The sequence below is a fragment of the Triticum aestivum genome, chromosome 1B, assembly GCF_018294505.1.
Source record: "Triticum aestivum cultivar Chinese Spring chromosome 1B, IWGSC CS RefSeq v2.1, whole genome shotgun sequence".
In the NCBI taxonomy this organism is placed as follows: Eukaryota; Viridiplantae; Streptophyta; class Magnoliopsida; order Poales; family Poaceae; genus Triticum; species Triticum aestivum.
Window position 1 is genome coordinate 26434709 of NC_057795.1, and position 17810 is coordinate 26452518.

Here is a 17810-nt window from a genome sequence, read left to right on the forward strand (position 1 = left end):
AGGCAAGTGAAGATGTGAATAGTGCGAATTGAAAAGCAAAAAGGGCAATTACCACAAAGTTCATCATTGGCCCCGCAGGGATCACTGAGTTGCCTTTCCTGACTAATGTGTTGTACTGCTGCTGGGCTACCTCATCAAAGACGGTGGGTTCTTCCAAAATCTTATCATCATACGCCGGCTTGCATACCTCCACATGCGTGATGCCTAGAAACCATGTTAGATAGTTGTTGAACACAATCGGGCAGTGCTCACGAAGCTTGGCTCGTTTTGCAGCCCTAGCTTGCTCCACAGCAAGCGCCCACTGTATGACAAAGTTGTTGTGATGCTTGGCCCAATCCTTGATCTTCCGCTGTTTTTTCCTATCCAACCTGCAAGTTACAAACATAATATTAGCATCAACGAAACCACCGAGGAGCTGCTAATTGCTCAAGGTTGATTATATCTTACGCGTGTAGCACTATGGAGGTGTCCTCCCACTCCGGCGGGTGTGGCATGAACAAACCAAACTGACGGTACACCCGATGTGGCAGGTGAAGCTCAACCGCCCAGTTGCATATGAGTGGACACCGCATATGCCAGAGATCCCTATCCCTAGTGCACATCGGATTCAGCCTGGACTCTATAGGGTTCCCAAAACTCTCTCCTTTTCCATACGGTTCCCATACAACCTACAAAATGGGATAAAATGCAAAATTTATATCGAGTTACGATGGAAGCATGATAATAACTTATGCAATGTCGATTCACCTGCTCAGGCGTGATCTCATCCATCTCGCTCCTGTACAGCTTGTACATGACCGAGGGATCATCCGTCATCTCGTTTAACACATCCCACTTGTAAGCCCAAGTGGGGAGCCGTAGTGGGTCGTCTTTCTCGTCCCAATCATCGAACTTCACGGTCTTCGGTCGTCCAACCGGCAAACGCTCCCAGCTCCATATGGAAAGTGCGAGCAAACAACCACTAATACCTCCAGATAGCCTACAACAGGCTTCGTCCAACTGCACATAAAAGAGAACATGGTTGAGTTAACAACAAGATCACATTCACAATGTACCAATGAATTGAAACAGAAACAATTTCATACATGTCTATACAAGTAAGCCAGTGTCGCCGAACCCCAACTCCATTTGCTATCGAAGACGGTCAACGCTTTGAGCCACATCCATGGAGCATTCTTGCCTGTGCCATCAGCAAACATACTCCTGGATATCACGTACCACATGTAGACACGAGCATATGTCTTCACCGTGTCCTCATCAGCATCCTCAGGGCAATTACTGAAGTTCGATACAATCCACGTGAAAGTAGCACCGGCTGCGACTCTTTCCTTCTTCTTGCCTTCTACTTCTGGTTCCCGCGGCTCCGGAGGAACCATACCGATAAGGGCAAGCATTTGCTCGTGCCACCCATCAGAATCGGTGCTCATACATAGAGGATTCCCATCGATAGGAAGACCGGTGATCATAGCTATATCCTGGAGCGTCACGGTCATCTCCCCAGTCCGAAGATGGAAAGTGTGTGTGTCTCCGGCCTCCAATGATCAATAAGCGTAGTGAGTGCTGGAGCATTGTTGGGTGGCGTCGACCGGCTGACCAACTGAATGAAAGGGAGAAGTCCTGTCTCCCTAACATACGGCGTGTACCGCTCATCATAGAGCATCCACCCAAGGTTGACCCCGTGAGCCCGAAGCTTCAGAGGTGCAAGCTCCTACAAGCAAACCAACAAATCATTGCATATGGGGGGTATGTGTTTGAAAAAAAACACGAAATTCATAACACCGGCAACTTTCATTATTACCTGCTGCTTCACCGACATAGCGTACGACCGGTGTTGTACATCCCAATGATCATTGAGAAGCCAAACTATCCTAGCAATTTGCAAGAAAGCTTTCTTGTCAACACGATTATCTTTTGAATACAAAAAAACTAAAGTAGGCCTACTAGATGCAACCATACCAATCTATGTATCCAACCATATCAAATCAAACATAACTAATAGAAAAGGGTTCCACAAATAACTAGGCCTACTTCATACAAATAACTTTTCCATAAACTATGCCTACTTCATAAAAATAACTCTTCCATAAACTAAACTAGGGTTCCACAAATCAAACAAACAAGGGTTCCCCAAATCAATACATGCAAAGTTCTAATACATGCAAGATTCAAATCTAATCTAATCAAACAAGTATTCCCCAAATCTTCAAAATATCATATTTTCTATGGATAGAAAGAAGGGGATCGGAGGAAAGTACCTTCTAGGATGGATTGGTGAAGAAATGCACGGACCAAATCGTCGGATCTGAAGGATTTGGGAGAGGGGATTGAGAGGGGGAGAGGAGCAAGCCACCGGCGCCGCTGCTTCTGTAACTTGCAACTGAACGAATGGGGTGGGGTGGGGGGAGGGGGAGCGGGCGGCTGGCATCTAAGTCACAGTGCAACGCCTACGGGCTGGGCGCTGCACATTACATGTGTGGCGCCTAGCGCGGAGGCGTTGCACTGCTGGGTGCGGGCCCAGGGGCTGCCACGGTGGACTGGCGTGCAACACCCCCGAGCTAGGCGCTGCATAGTAGGGTGTGGCGCCATCGTGGCGGGCGCTACACAAATGGGTCAGGGGAGTGAAATAGTTTCACGGGCAGTTCATTCCGTGAATTGATTTCGTTCACAGGTCAAAATTGTCAAATTTGCCACCATCGGCATCCTGACAGTTTCGCGATGAAATTCCTTGAATCTGAAAACTGAGGCCAACTCCAACGCCCATGCCTAAAAAGAAGCCAAGTCCGATTATAATTACCTTTCTTTTGTCTCTATCTTTGGAACAGAAGTTCATTTTTACAGGATTGTGTCTGTTTCGGTAGGGCAATGGTGCGGTGTTCGGTGTTTTCTTAGATGCGCTCTCCGTGCACTTAATGCACGGACGTCCGCCACGGCCGGCTAGTGCCCCTATGTATAAAAAAATTGGCTACCGAAACACATTTCTTTTATTTCATCAAGGACATTTTGTTACATTGGAGTACATAAAAAATTCATCAATTCTTCGCTAGGAGAGTAAGGCCAAAGAAAACAAGAATTACAATCAGTCATTCTAAAAGATATACAACTTCCATAACTGCTCCCACTAGCTGGATTAATATCTTTCTATGTCTTCATTGTTGATCTACGACTTCTCGAGCTCGCACACTTCTTTCTTCTTTGATTTGAATGGAGTAGATGTTGTTTCACATCTAATCCCATCTCTAACCTCTATTCTAGCAATGTGTGCACAAGCATGTATCAAATTTCGTGCTATCAATAGATCGATGTAATCTTCTTCCCAATACCAAAATTTGCATCCATCCTACACACCAATTTGAGTAAGAAATGAGCCACCGAAAATGCATCGAATCCTAGAGCACAACTGAATAAAAAGAAGCACATACCCCATCTTTTTGCACTTAAAGAACACCCATCCGGGATGTTCTAGCGTGGTAGAAACGCGGTGCACGACCTGCTGTGGGTAATCTCGCACTTTATGTGACGCCCGGATAATTAGACTACAGTAAAACTCTCCTGATGATGCCATGTCATCTATGTTACTGTTGCTAATTAAGTGGTAGTTCAAAAACATTGCAAATTCAAAAATGAATTAGCGACAAACACCCAAAGTTTTCAGAAGTCAAAACAAAAATGTTCGGGGGGTGCCAAATATTGCATAGGTAATTATGGTGAAGTAAACACATTTTTATAAAATGCCTAAATATTTTAAAATGAACTAAAACAAAAAAGAGAAATAAAGAAAGAAAATACAAAAGAGAAAAACAAACTAAGAAAAAGAAAGAAAGGAAACAACCCCCCCCCCGGTCTTTGGCCCAGCAGGCCACCAGCCCAACTAGGCAAGAGACCAGCCGGCCACCCCCGCACTCCCCATACCCCCCGAAACCCTAGCCGTTTCCCCACGTTGCCCACTCGCTCCCCCCACTTTCCCCCTCGATTGGATCTGGATCGGGAGAATTCCCGATCCCCTCGCCCCTGTACGTCGATGCCGGCTCCCGGAGCTCCCCCCGCCGGTCTGCTTCCTCCTCCCCCGCCGGCCTGCTTCCTCCACCTCGCCGGACTGCCCCCTCGACGCCGTCGTCCCCGCCTACCTCCCCACGCCCCACTGCCCGGACCCCTACGAACCCCTGTGAGCTCCACCGCACGTCCCCTCCCTTCTCCTATGATCCGCATCATCGTCGCCCGCCTGTGCCTCGGCGCTCCCGAGCCCGGACCTGCTCCGGCCGAACCCGCACGTGCATCGCCCGCGCCGTGGCTGACCCCCCTGCTGCTGTTCTACCTCACCGGCGCGCCCTCCACCGTGGCTCGTGACCGCTGCCGCCGCCCGCACTTGTTGCTGCCCCGGGGCCGCAGCCTCCCCGCGCCGGTCTGGGCCGTGCACCCCGCTCAGCCCCCTGGTCGTGCTCCGGCACCACCGACCGCGCCCTGGCCTCGCCTTCCCCCTCTGTTGCGCTGCTTGCCGGCGGCCCTCTCGGGCAACACCGCACCGGTTCCGGGCCGCGCCCCTCTCTGCCACCACGCTCCCGCGTCGTGGCCAGCCCCTTGCTGCTGCCTTGCTCCCGGGCGACGCACCGGGCCGCCCCCTGCGTCCGCCTGCCGTGGCCGGCCGGCGAGCCCTGCCGTGGCCACGCCCTCGTCCCACGTCCTGGCAAGCAAGCCCCACCCGCGAGGGCCATCGCCCGTTCGAGTGCCCCCGTAACCCGGCGCCCATTATGGCCCTAGGGCCAATGACATGTGGGGCCTAGCCCCCAAAACGTTTAATAAAAAAAGAGGTTTAAAAAATAACTAATAATAAAATACATATTAATTAATTAACTAACTTAATTAACTTAATTAATCCTGATTAGATTAGCCTAATTGACTAGTTAACCTAATCACTTTAATTAAACTAACTGATCTTGTTTAGTTAACTAAGTCAATGACTAGTGGGACCCACCTGTCAGTGACCCAGTCAACACCTCTGTTGACTGCTGACTCAAGCATGACATCATGCTGATGTCATAAATCCATTTTTGAATTCATTTAAAATAATTAATTAAATTCCAAAAATTAATAAAATCTTTAGAAAATCATATCTTTTCATCCGTAACTCGGATTAAATTATTTTCAACATGAAAGTTGCTCAGAATGACGCGACGAACCCGGATACGTAGCCCGTTCGTTCGCCACACACCTCTAACATATCAAACTCGCAACTTTCCCCCTCCGACTCCTCTGCCCGAAAACGCGAAACACCGGGGATACATTCCCGGATGTTTCCCCCCCTTCACCGGTATCACCTCATACCGCGTTAGGGCACGCCTAGCATCACGCTTTGCTTTGTCATGCATCGTCATGCATCTGTTTGCATTGTATTCATTGTTTCTTCCCCCTCTTCTTCCGCTAGACACCGAGACCGACGATGCTGCTACCCAGTACGACTACGGAGTTGACGACCCCTCTCTCTTGCCAGAGCAACCAGGCAAGCCTCCCCTTTGGTCACCAGATATCGCCTACTCTTCTGCTTGCATTAGAGCAGTGTAGCATGTTACTGCTTTTCGTTTATCCTATCCTGATGCATAGCCTGTCCTTGCTACTTCTGTTGATACCTTCACCTGCATTCCTACTTGCCTAGTATAGGATGCTAGTATTTCCATCTGTGGCCCTACATTCTTGTCCATCTGCTGTGCTATATTATCGGGTCGTGATCACTTGAGAGGTGATCACGGGTATATACTATATACTTTATACATGATACATGTGGTGACTAAAGACGGGTCGGCTAGTAGGAGTGCCCGCGAGTGGATCTTTGAGGCGGACCGACAGGGCAGGTTGAGACCGCCTAGGAGAGAGGTGGGCCTGGCCCTGTTCGGCGTTCGCGGATACTTAACACGCTTAACGAGATCTTGGTATTTGATCTGAGTTGGGTCGTTGACCTTATACGAATATGGCAGCCGGCGTCGTGGTATCAGCCGAAGCATTTCGTGACGTCAGCGACTGAGCGGCGCGCGCCGGATTGGAATGTAAGCCTGCTCTTGTATTAAGGGGGCTAGTTCTGCTTTCGGCCGCGTACGCAACATGCAGATGTGCTAAGGGCGATGGGCCCAGACCCCTGTGCGCTTAGGTTTAGACCGGCGTGTTGACCTCTCTGTTGTGCCTAGGTGGGGCTGCGACGTGTTGATCTTCCGCGGCCGGGCATGACCCACGAAAGTGTGTCCGGCCAAATGGGATCGAGCGTGTCGGGTAATGTGGTGCACCCCTGCAGGGAAGTTAATCTATTCGAATAGGCGTGATCTTCGGTAACAGGACGACTTGGAGTTGTACCTTGACCTTATGACAACTAGAACCGGATACTTAATAAAACACACCCTTCCAAGTGCCAGATACAACCCAGTGGTCGCTCTCTAACAGGGCATTGAGGAGGGGATCGCCGGGTAGGATTATGCTATGCGATGCTACTTGGAGGACTTCAGTCTACTCTCTTCTACATGTTGCAAGACGGAGGCTGCCAGAAGCGTAGTCTTCGACAGGATTAGCTATCCCCCCCTTATTCTGGCATTCTGCAGTTCAGTCCATTGATATGGCCCTTTACACATATATCCATGCATATGTAGTGTAGCTCCTTGCTTGCGAGTACTTTGGATGATTACTCACGGTTGCCTTGTTCCCCCTTTTCCCCATACCTCTACCCGATTGCTGCGACCAGACGATGGAGCCCAGGAGCCAGACGCCACAGGCGATGACGACTACTACACTGGAGGCGCCTACTACTACGTGCAGCCCGCGGACGACGACCAGGAGTAGTTAGGAGGATCCCAGGCAGGAGGCCTGCGCCTCTTTCGATCTGTATCCCAGTTTGTGCTAGCCTTCTTACGGCAAACTTGTTTAACTTATGTCTGTACTCAGATATTGTTGCTTCCGCTGACTCGTCTATGATCGAGCACTTGTATTCGAGCCCTCGAGGCCCCTGGCTTGTATTATGATGCTTGTATGACTTATTTATGTTTTAGAGTTGTGTTGTGATATCTTCCCGTGAGTCCCTGATCTTGATCGTACACGTTTGCGTGCATGATTAGTGTACGATTGAATCGGGGGCGTCACAAGTTGGTATCAGAGCCGACTGCCTGTAGGAATCCCCCTTCTATACTCCTTGGCCGAAGTCGAGTCTAGTCAATACAAAACTTTTACTAACATGGCTGTGTGTCTTACGGGCACACGTCGCCATTGGGTGGTAGTAGGATCTTTTATTCCTCAACCTATACTCTGGGACTCTGACATCTCTTCTATTCGGGTTAAATGAATTTTGCTAAATCTAACATTAGGTTCTCGTTATCACTTTCACCCGGAGAGCCCCTTATTACTGATGATCGTCTGCTACACATGAAGACCCTGAAGATACTCTCCGCTGTTAACCCGAGAACTTGTGTTCATCGCGTTTGCAATTCCCCTTCCACCGTCAACCCTTATGGATAACTACTTGCAGTTGTTATTCTTACATTAATCCCCGGTTGGTCTTGTTATTACAAGATACCCCGAAACACTCGTCGTTGTTTCGATAATCCTTTGAGCTTACTGCCTTGCTATTCTTTGTCACCTGAATACCCTTACGGATAATTCTCGCACTTATCGAGTATCCGTTCATCCACAGTTGATTCCCGTATTTCACAAAAGTCTTCGAAATACCATTCGTTCTTCTAAAAATCCTTGACATCCTAATGCTCTTGAAATTCTTGCTTACTAGCATTATGATTAATCCCATAAGTCTGGTAATCTTATTGGCATCCCTTGTCAATATCATTTTGGGTCCCTTGATTCAATATGTTGCGAATGTTGCAATCCTTAATCAGATCCTAGAATTCATCTTTCTGGCTCAGACGTCATTTGAAACATGAGTTGGATCTCGACGAATCAAATTGTCGTTGATTGTACCCCTAAGCTTACTCATCTTATCCATCCTTAATCAGAGTGTTTGCTTTTGATCCCTTGATTTGGGAATCATTATTCCTTTGCTTTTGAGCATTGAATCAGTCAGTTATTTCTATAATCTGATCTCCTTGCATTCTTTCCTCCTCTGGTTGAGTACTGATGCTCACATCAGATACCTTGAGGACCACCGGATCCTTTGTTGGAATTTATCCGACATTGTCCTTCATATTCAATAACCTTGTGAGCCTTCCCTTGGATACATAATGCCTTTGGTAAATTGTATCATCTACTTTCTCAACCTTGCTCTACTTTCGAGCTTGTGATATTTACTCTTGAAACTTGTGGTATATGTTTCTAAGAAGCCCCTATGGGTTGGACCTATGCCTTCCTTTATATGTGTGAACTCGAAAGTTTTCACGAGTCATACTCTTCTGGTATTTTGCTAGATAAAATTTCAACACTACGACTTCTTCAAAAGTGAGAGGTGAATGGAAGGTTATACATTGAAGAAGTGGGAGTCGACCTTGAACTTTGTGTTCATGCCCATGGACACGATAAGATCCTACCATAGAAGCTTCTTGCGATAATAACTATTTCGTTGATACAATAGCATCTGGTATCTGTGAATTTATCCTATGCAATCGTGGTTCTGACCATATTTTCTCTTTGATCCCATTTCTCGGGCAAGTTTAATCACTTGTCTTCTATGGATCAATACACCAGTCCAACCTTTTACTTTGATCTTGTGTCGAGTATTACCCCGGGTATCTCGAGGATATCTTGCCATTGCACTACATCTTATAAACTTTGATGAAACACTACCTTACCTTGTCTTTGTCACTTCATGGGTTCTGGGTTGTTTGTCAACCGAGAACACCGATAAGTGAATTGATTCCACACTCCGATTCAATAACTCTAAGTAATTTTCATTACTTATGAGTTTATTAATCCTTCAAGTCATCGCTAGCCTGATCGGCGATATCATTATCGTGCAACTTTTAACTGTGCTACCTGGTCCTTATTCCCGGAGCACCACTTTCGATGATGAGCTAAGCATACGTCGATTTTCCTCATCATATCATTTCTCCTTGAACAGACTTGATTTTGAGTTTGTGTCATATCCATGGTTCCAATAACTTTTCGCTTCATCATTCCTTTGACTCGATGTCGTCGCTGATTGATTACTTCTTCATGAAATCTCTCGACAAATGTGTCGTGATCATCATCAACCTTATGAGCTCTTCCAAGATATCAATCGGATTCATGAAGAGAAATGACATCCTTGCCCTCGATGAGTCGTGTTATCATCGGCCACTTTATTGCCGCCCTCCAACACAAACTTGTTCGTGTTGTGTGTTATACCTTGAGTTCGTTGCTACCCAGCATTGTTCTTCTTTACATTGGAGTATTACCATCTTTTATATCAACAATGTTGTGAGGATTTCACCACCTCTTAAGAAATTCTTGTTACAGTGATACTTCTCGCCATCACCATTCTTTTCTTGGCCCCCGTGTTGAGTGAACTCTGTTGTGGGAATTTGATATCTCTAGCAACCCTATTGTTTTGAAGTGAATGGCCGATAGTTTCGTTATCGAATCACCATTCTAACTTTAAACGTCCTACTTGGTCCATATTTCCAGGTGCATTTTCGTTCAATATTTAATTGTGGAAATCCATCCTTTGGAAATCTTGATGAATTGTCGTTGAGTCCATCAGCCACATCCTCTTCCTCTCCTTGGTTTAATGATGAAATCTTGTTTCGGAACTCGCTCACACAGTTCAATTCCCGAGAATCTTACAATGTCATCTCGACAATTGGTGTTGCACCTTTCTTCTCAGGCATCGTGAGTCTGAGTTATCCTGCCACCTATCTGAACTGAATCTCGGTCTGATATGATGGTTGGAACATAATTCCAAGCGTTATAACGTTGGTCTACATGTGACCTGGTAAGGTGATGTCATGCCTAGCGCACCTAGCCGGAGGACCTATTGTTATAATTTCCTTTTCTGCAAGATTATCCATTCTTCCATGAGGAAATTGTAAGACTTATTCTATAAGTTGTCCTTGATGGATCCTTTGTGTATCCAAAGTCTGACCTTTGCTTGAAGACCTTGTCAATGCTATCTTGAAGCATGTCTGTGGTACTCCGAATTTCAATAAAAACATTTGAAGCACAATGCTAAATTTTCTTTATCGATTATCCAACACCGTTGTATGGGTAATGGTATAAAATTTCTCTCCCCATTCCTAAAGGGTTTTCTATGTTATATCCTGTCATGGATATCATGCTCTGCTTGTCCTTGGGAAGGATATACCCCTGAAAAATGTGTCTAAACACATTTTTTTCCATTGTTCTGATTAATTCTGATAGACATTTTTTCCTTTCCATTGGTTTGTTTAAACATTTCTATGATCTATATGATATAAGCAGAAATAATTACCTGCTTGTGCAAACATCTCGATGTACAACTCTGTCAGTAAGAGCCTGTTACTATTGTTGATGACATTACGGTAACCACCGATGGACGAGAACTTTGCCTATTGGTCCGCCTCATTCAACAAGTAGGAAAATGGTTCTCTTCGTCCCTCGCCCTTGGCATCGACGTTGTTGCCGACATAATCGACAGGCTACCCTCTGGCATGCCTTGCTTGCATGATCACGCAAGACGTCTCCGCCCTTCCTACTTTTAACCCACATGGTGGGCCCATAACCCACAGTTCCACAGGGTCGAAACCTGACTCTCATGTACAACCCTATTTCTAATGGATATTCCCCACGCTTGGCTTTGTATTTAATTCATGGGCCACCTTCCTAGTGCTCTATTCTGGTATCCGACGCAATACTTACTCTCGCTACTCTGAACCCCTTTCTCACTCTGGTACAGACTTCGAGCAGCTATCTATCCGCTTGGAACCTCTTGTTGTACCTTCGTACCTTACTCTCGATGTATTTTATATGTTCAACTCGAGAGATAATCTTATACTCATTCATGGGTTAACCCAGATTGTTTCCCTCAAAAGCATTATGTCGTAGCTGAGCTACCCCTTATACTTTCGTAAGTACGATGGAGTTCCCGAAGAAAGGACGACAACTTTATCATGATGCATTGGAATAAAGAAATGAAGACATCAACGAAAGGGATTAACTCCTTCGAGAAGATCCGTTAGAATACCATAACCAGAACTTCCCCCTTACTCCCCTCTTAAATCTCGGGATGAGATTACTTGTAGTGAAGGAGAATTGTGACGCCCAGATAATTAGACTACAGTAAAACTCTCCTGATGATGCCATGTAATCTATGTTACTGTTGCTAATTAAGTGGTAGTTCAAAAACATTGCAAATTCAAAAATGAATTAGCGACAAACACCCAAAGTTTTCAAAAGTCAAAACAAAAATGTTCGGGGGGTGCCAAATATTGCATAGGTAATTATGGTGAAGTAAACACATTTTTATAAAATGCCTAAATATTTTAAAATGAATTAAAACAAAAAAGAGAAATAAAGAAAGAAAATACAAAAGAGAAAAACAAACTAACAAAAAAAAAAAAAGGAAACAACCCCCCCCCCGGGCTTTGGCCCAGCAGGCCACCAGCCCAACTAGGCAAGAGACCAGCCGGCCCCCCCCCGCACTCCCCATACCCCCCGAAACCCTAGCCGTTTCCCCACGTCGCCCACTCGCTCCCCCCACTTTCCCCCTCGATTGGATCTGGATCGGGAGGATTCCCGATCCCCTCGCCCCTGTACGTCGACACCGGCGCCCGGAGCTCCCCCCGCCGGTCTGCTTCCTCCTCCCCCGCCGGCCTGCTTCCTCCACCTCGTCGGACTGCCCCCTCGACGCCGTCGTCCCCGCCTACCTCCCCACGCCCCGCTGCCCGGACCCCTACGAACCCCTGTGAGCTCCACCGCACGTCCCCTCCCTTCTCCTATGATCCGCATCGTCGTCGCCCGCCTGTGCCTCGGCGCTCCCGAGCCCGGACCTGCTCCGGCCGAACCCGCACGTGCATCGCCCGCGCCGTGGCTGACCCCCCTGCTGTTGTTCTACCTCACCGGCGCGCCCTCCACCGTGGCTCTCTGCTCCCGCGCCGGAGCTCGTGACCGCTGCCGCCGCCCGCACTTGTTGCTGCCCCGGGGCCGCAGCCTCCCCGCGCCGGTCTGGGCCGTGCACCCCGCTCAGCCCCCTGGTCGTGCTCCGGCACCACCGACCGCGCCCTGGCCTCGCCTTCCCCCTCTGTTGTGCTGCTCGCCGGCGGCCCTCTCGGGCAACACCGCACCGATGCCGGGCCGCGCCCCTCTCTGCCACCACGCTCCCGCGCCGTGGCCAGCCCCTTGCTGCTGCCTTGCTCCCGGGCGACGCACCGGGCCGCCCCCTGCGTCCGCCTGCTGTGGCCGGCCGGCGAGCCCTGCCGTGGCCACGGCCTCGTCCCGCGTCCTGACAAGCAAGCCCCACCCGCGAGGGCCATCGCCCGTTCAGGTGCGCCCGTAACCCGGCCCCCGTGATGCCCCTAGGGCCAATGACATGTGGGGCCTAGCCCCGAGAACGTTTAATAAAAAAAGAGGTTTAAAAATAACTAATAATAAAATACATATTAATTAATTAACTTAATTAACTTAATTAATCCTGATTAGATTAGCCTAATTAACTAGTTAACCTAATCACTTTAATTAAACTAACTGATCCTGTTTAGTTAACTAAGTCAATGACTAGTGGGACCCACCTGTCAGTGACCCATTCAACACCTCTGTTGACTGCTGACGCCAGCATGACATCATGGTGATGTCATAAATCCATTTTCGGATTAATTTAAAATAATTAATTAAATTCCAGAAATTAATAAAATCTTTAGGAAATCATATATTTTCATCCGTAACTCGGATTAAATTATTTTCAACATGAAAGTTGCTCAGAACGACGCGACGAACCCGGATACGCAGCCCGTTCGTCCGCCACACACCTCTAACATATCAAACTCGCAACTTTCCCCCTCTGGCTCCTCTGCCCGAAAACGCGAAACATCGGGGATACATTCCCAGATGTTCCCCCCCCCCTTCACCGGTATCACCTCATACCGCGTTAGGGCACGCCTAGCATCACGCTTTGCTTTGTCATGCATCGTCATGCATCTGTTTGCATTGTATTCATTGTTTCTTCCCCCTCTTCTTCCGCTAGACACCGAGACCGACGCCGCTGCTACCCAGTACGACTATGGAGTTGACCACCCCTCTCTCTTGCCAGAGCAACCAGGCAGGCCCCCCCTTTGATCACCAGATATCGCCTACTCTTCTCTATACTGCTTGCATTAGAGTAGTGTCGCATGTTACTGCTTTTCGTTTATCCTATCCTGATGCATAGCCTGTCCTTGCTCCTGCATTCCTACTTGCCTAGTATAGGATGCTAGTATTTCCATCTTTGGCCCTACATTCTTGTCCGTCTGCTGTGCTATATTATCGGGCCGTGATCACTTGGGAGGTGATCACGGGTATATACTATATACTTTATACATGATACTTGTGGTGACTAAAGACGGGTCGGCTCGTAGGAGTGCCCGCGAGTGGATCTTTGAGGCGGAGCAACAGGGCAGGTTGAGACCGCCTAGGAGAGAGGTGGGCCTGGCCCTGTTCGGCGTTCGCGGATACTTAACACGCTTAACGAGATCTTGATATTTGATCTGAGTTGGGTCGTTGACCTTATACGCACTAACCGCCACGTGGGACAAGATATGGGCAACCGGCGTTGTGGTATCAGCCGAAGCATTTCGTGACGTCAGCGACTGAGCGGCGCGCGCCGGATTGGAACGTAAGCCTGCTCTTGTATTAAGGGGGCTAGTTCTGCTTTCGGCCGCGTACGCAACGTGCAGGTGTGCTAAGGGCGATGGGCCCAGACCCCTGTGCGCTTAGGTTTAGACCGGCGTGCTGACCTCTCTGTTGTGCCTAGGTGGGGTTGCGACGTATTGATCTTCCGCGGCCGGGCATGACCCAGGAAAGTGTGTCCGGCCAAATGGGATCGAGCGTGTCGGGTAATGTGGTGCACCCCTGCAGGGAAGTTAATCTATTCGAATAGCCGTGATCTTCGGTAACAAGACGACTTGGAGTTGTACCTTGACCTTATGACAACTAGAACCGGATACTTAATAAAACACACCCTTCCAAGTGCCAGATACAACCCGGTGGCCGCTCTCTAACAGAGCATTGAGGAGGGGATCGTCGGGTAGGATTATGCTATGCGATGCTACTTGGAGGACTTCAGTCTACTCTCTTCTACATGTTGCAAGACGGAGGCTGCCAGAAGCGTAGTCTTCGACAGGATTAGCTATCCCCCTCTTATTCTGGCATTCTGCAGTTCAGTCCACTGATATGGCCCTTTACACATATATCCATGCATATGTAGTGTAGCTCCTTGCTTGCGAGTACTTTGGATGAGTACTCACGGTTGCCTTGTTCCCCCTTTTCCCCATACCTCTACCCGATTGCTGTGACCAGACGATGGAGCCTAGGAGCCAGACGCCACCGGCGATGACGACTACTACACTGGAGGCGCCTACTACTATGTGCAGCCCGCGGACGACGACCAGGAGTAGTTAGGAGGATCCCAGGCAGGAGGCTTGCGCCTCTTTCGATCTGTATCCCAGTTTGTGCTAGCCTTCTTAAGGCAAACTTGTTTAACTTATGTCTGTACTCAGATATTGTTGCTTCCGCTGACTCGTCTATGATCGAGCACTTGTATTCGAGCCCTCGAGGCCCCTGGCTTGTATTATGATGCTTGTATGACTTATTTATGTTTTAGAGTTGTGTTGTGATATCTTCCCGTGAGTCCCTGATCTTGATCGTACACGTTTGCGTGCATGATTAGTGTACGATTGAATCGGGGGCGTCACACTTTATGACCGGCAACAGTGAGCCCACAAACCGTTGGGTCAGCGCTTAGTCCAGGCGACGGTCAGGCGTGTCCTTGCAAGTGAACCACCGACGGAATAGATATGAGCGGCTAGAGGCGGATTCAATACATGCATGCGGCACGGAGGCGTTGCCGGCGCTGTGTGGTATTGTACCCGACCAATCCATGGCAAGGCGCAGTTGCCGGCAGCTGGATGTGCCAAATCTCGTCGCTGCAGATCTACCGGTTGGCCGTCGGCGCCGGGGAGAGAGAGGCACAAATCATGTGGTCGTGCTTTGGGCAGCTTGGATAATCCGGCGGCTGGGAAAATGGGCGGCGGCTATGGCGGAGAAAGGGGCGGCGGGAGGGGGAGGGGAAGGGAAAAGGGGTGTCTGCATCCCCGATGGGCGGGCCAGGGAGGACGAGGGCACACGTCCAACCCCATCCGCGTGTGTCTGTTTGGATACAAACGCGGCCCAAACACACGCACGCACGGGGCATCCAAAGAAATAAACAACATGTAAATAGTACCACAAGTAATCAAATCTGGTCAAACAGGAACATTTGGAACAGTCGGCATGAAAACGACTCTGATTGAGAAGCACTGAAGTACTCCCGAGAAAGACGAAGGCCCGACAAATTGTCATGAACCACCTACCCTTAGTTATGCCGATAGTGAAACCAACATAAAAAAATTATGATTACACATCTTCGCGGCAGGAAAACTTCCACGCTTCCTCCAAACGGAACACACGACAGGGAACGCTCTTTATCGGCATTTACATAATCTGCCTCGTTCTGCATGTCTATTCTGAGCATTTACTGTATCACCTCGTGCAGTTGCGAGCTGGCCCAATTAATACACCCGGACAAGGTGCTTGTACCCCACGGAATCTATATCTATATTTATATCTATATCTATATCTATATCTAATCTATATATATATATACTAATATTAAAGGACCGATTGTTTTTCCATTTTTTCTGTGTACAATAACTTTTTCGTACGTCGCTCTTTTATTTTGCAAGGTAATACGTGTCTCATTCATATCATAAAGAACAAAGTACAAATCACGTAAAGACCGATATGACAAAACTGAAAAGATAGTAGAACATTTCTGAGCTTGACATCAACGCTCGTCAACTGCTTCTGGCACCACCACAACAGCCACCGAAAAAAAAATGACGAATCACCACCTCACCCGAGCTCGATGCGGCTTCATCGCTGATATGCAGCTTTGCGGACCTTTAAAATGGGTCACCAAAAGTGAAGCTGGCTTGACGCGTTTGTCCGATCTCTTGGTACGTTGCTTCTCTCCTCGCGTATTGATTCTAAGCCTGTTGCCTTAGTTATGGCCCAAGCGACGTGTGTGGGCTTGCTGGTCCTGTGGGCTTGCTAACCACTCGGTGCAGTTAAATTTAAAGTAGTATTTACATCCGCAAATCTGTTTTTTATTTATTTCAAATCATTCTTGAAAAAATGTGAATTTTAAAGCGTGTGTTATCCTCACTACTAGTACTAATGATGTTTGGTGAGGAGGGCACTCTCTATCTCCACAAATTGCGAGCCGCATGTAGGAGTAGTATGGATGCTCCACCTTGAGATCCTAGCCAGCGCTTTGAGCGTTGGTTGCCGTACCGCTGCTCACGTGCGCAGTCTCTTGGGCTGGCCCATTAGCACGAGTGCTCGCTTCGCTCCATCACTCGACAACAGGATTGCTCCTTCGATCGGTTCTGCTAAAAGAATCGCTAGTTCGTCGTTTGATCGTGGACAACCGACCGTTTGACCCTATTGACTCTTGACTTATCAAAAATTTGAAAAAACTAGTCACGGATAAAAAAAGTTCAGCAATTGAGAAATAAATCATGAATTTGAAAAAAAAAATCGCGAATCCAAAAAATCAAATATTGGAAAAAATATCACGAATACCAATAACTGACCTGTTGACTGTTCGCTTAACCCATTGACCGTTCGCTTACGTGTTCGGAAAAATTTCACGAATTTCGAAAGTTCGCAGATTTCAAAACTAGTTCACGAACATTCAAAAAATTCATGATAAAATATCATGTACTCAAAAAATTAAAAAATCCACAAAAAAAATATTTTTTTGAAGAAAGTATGTCAATTTGAAAAATTCCACGAAATTTGCGGAAAAAATAACTAATTTGAGAAACTTCATGACTTAGTAATTTTGATGATTCGAAAAAAAATAGCAGAAATGAAAAAAAATCACGAATTTGAAAAAACAATTCTAGAAAATTGAAAAAAGTTGATGAAAGTTGGTAAAGGTTAACGAATTTGAAAGAAAAATCGCAAATTTGTAAAAGAGTTTTTGAATTTTTAAGAAAAAAGTTCATGGATTTGAGAAAGAAGAAATGAAGAGGAAAAAAATTAAAAAAAGAGAGAAAGTAAAGCAAAACGAAAACGGAGAAAAGTAAAAACAAGGCTAAAACCAGATAACCTGGGGCTTCTTTTTTCTCCCTATAATATGGACTGCCCTTTTAAGAAGGAACTGCAGCGAGGGTGCACCAGGTACCATTTTTTCTGTATTTGGAGCCTGAGGCGCCAGATAGGCAGCATGTGGGCCGTCATCTACTTGTTGGGCTTCTTCCCTGGTTGGACGAGCGCAGGGCCGCCAAACGTAAAATAAGAGTCGGCTTTTTTTCCCAAATAAGTAGCAGCTTCGAACTCATTGGAATAATCCCATACCGCTTTTGAAGCTGTGATTAGGCGGTTTAGAGAGCAATAAAACCAGAACCGGGGACGCCTATCGAAGCATACCTTTCTCGGCCTCTTGGCTAAGATCAAGTGTAGTATCTGTTCTTATCAGTTTAATATCTGATACATGGATCTACGGATCCATGAGATATTAAGTTAATTTTTTTGTGGGGGAGAATCCGCCTATTGGCCGTTCTCATACGTCGTCCAAGCGTTGCACTACTGCTTGGAACAGGCACACCCCAACCAAAACAAAAAATAAAAATAATATAGATCCA

The 17810-nt window shown here is 47.3% G+C and overlaps 1 non-coding gene and 1 pseudogene across 1 annotated transcript; one reads left to right on the top strand and one right to left on the bottom strand.

Annotated features, from left to right (window-relative positions):
* Nucleotides 1–979: 979 nt before the first annotated feature.
* Nucleotides 980–4709, bottom strand: LOC123076280 (protein MAIN-LIKE 1-like; annotated as a pseudogene).
* Nucleotides 4710–17591: 12882 nt separating this feature from the next.
* Nucleotides 17592–17778, top strand: LOC123150620 (U2 spliceosomal RNA). The gene has a single exon (XR_006475246.1). It is a non-coding gene; the product is annotated as a U2 spliceosomal RNA (small nuclear RNA).
* Nucleotides 17779–17810: the final 32 nt, after the last annotated feature.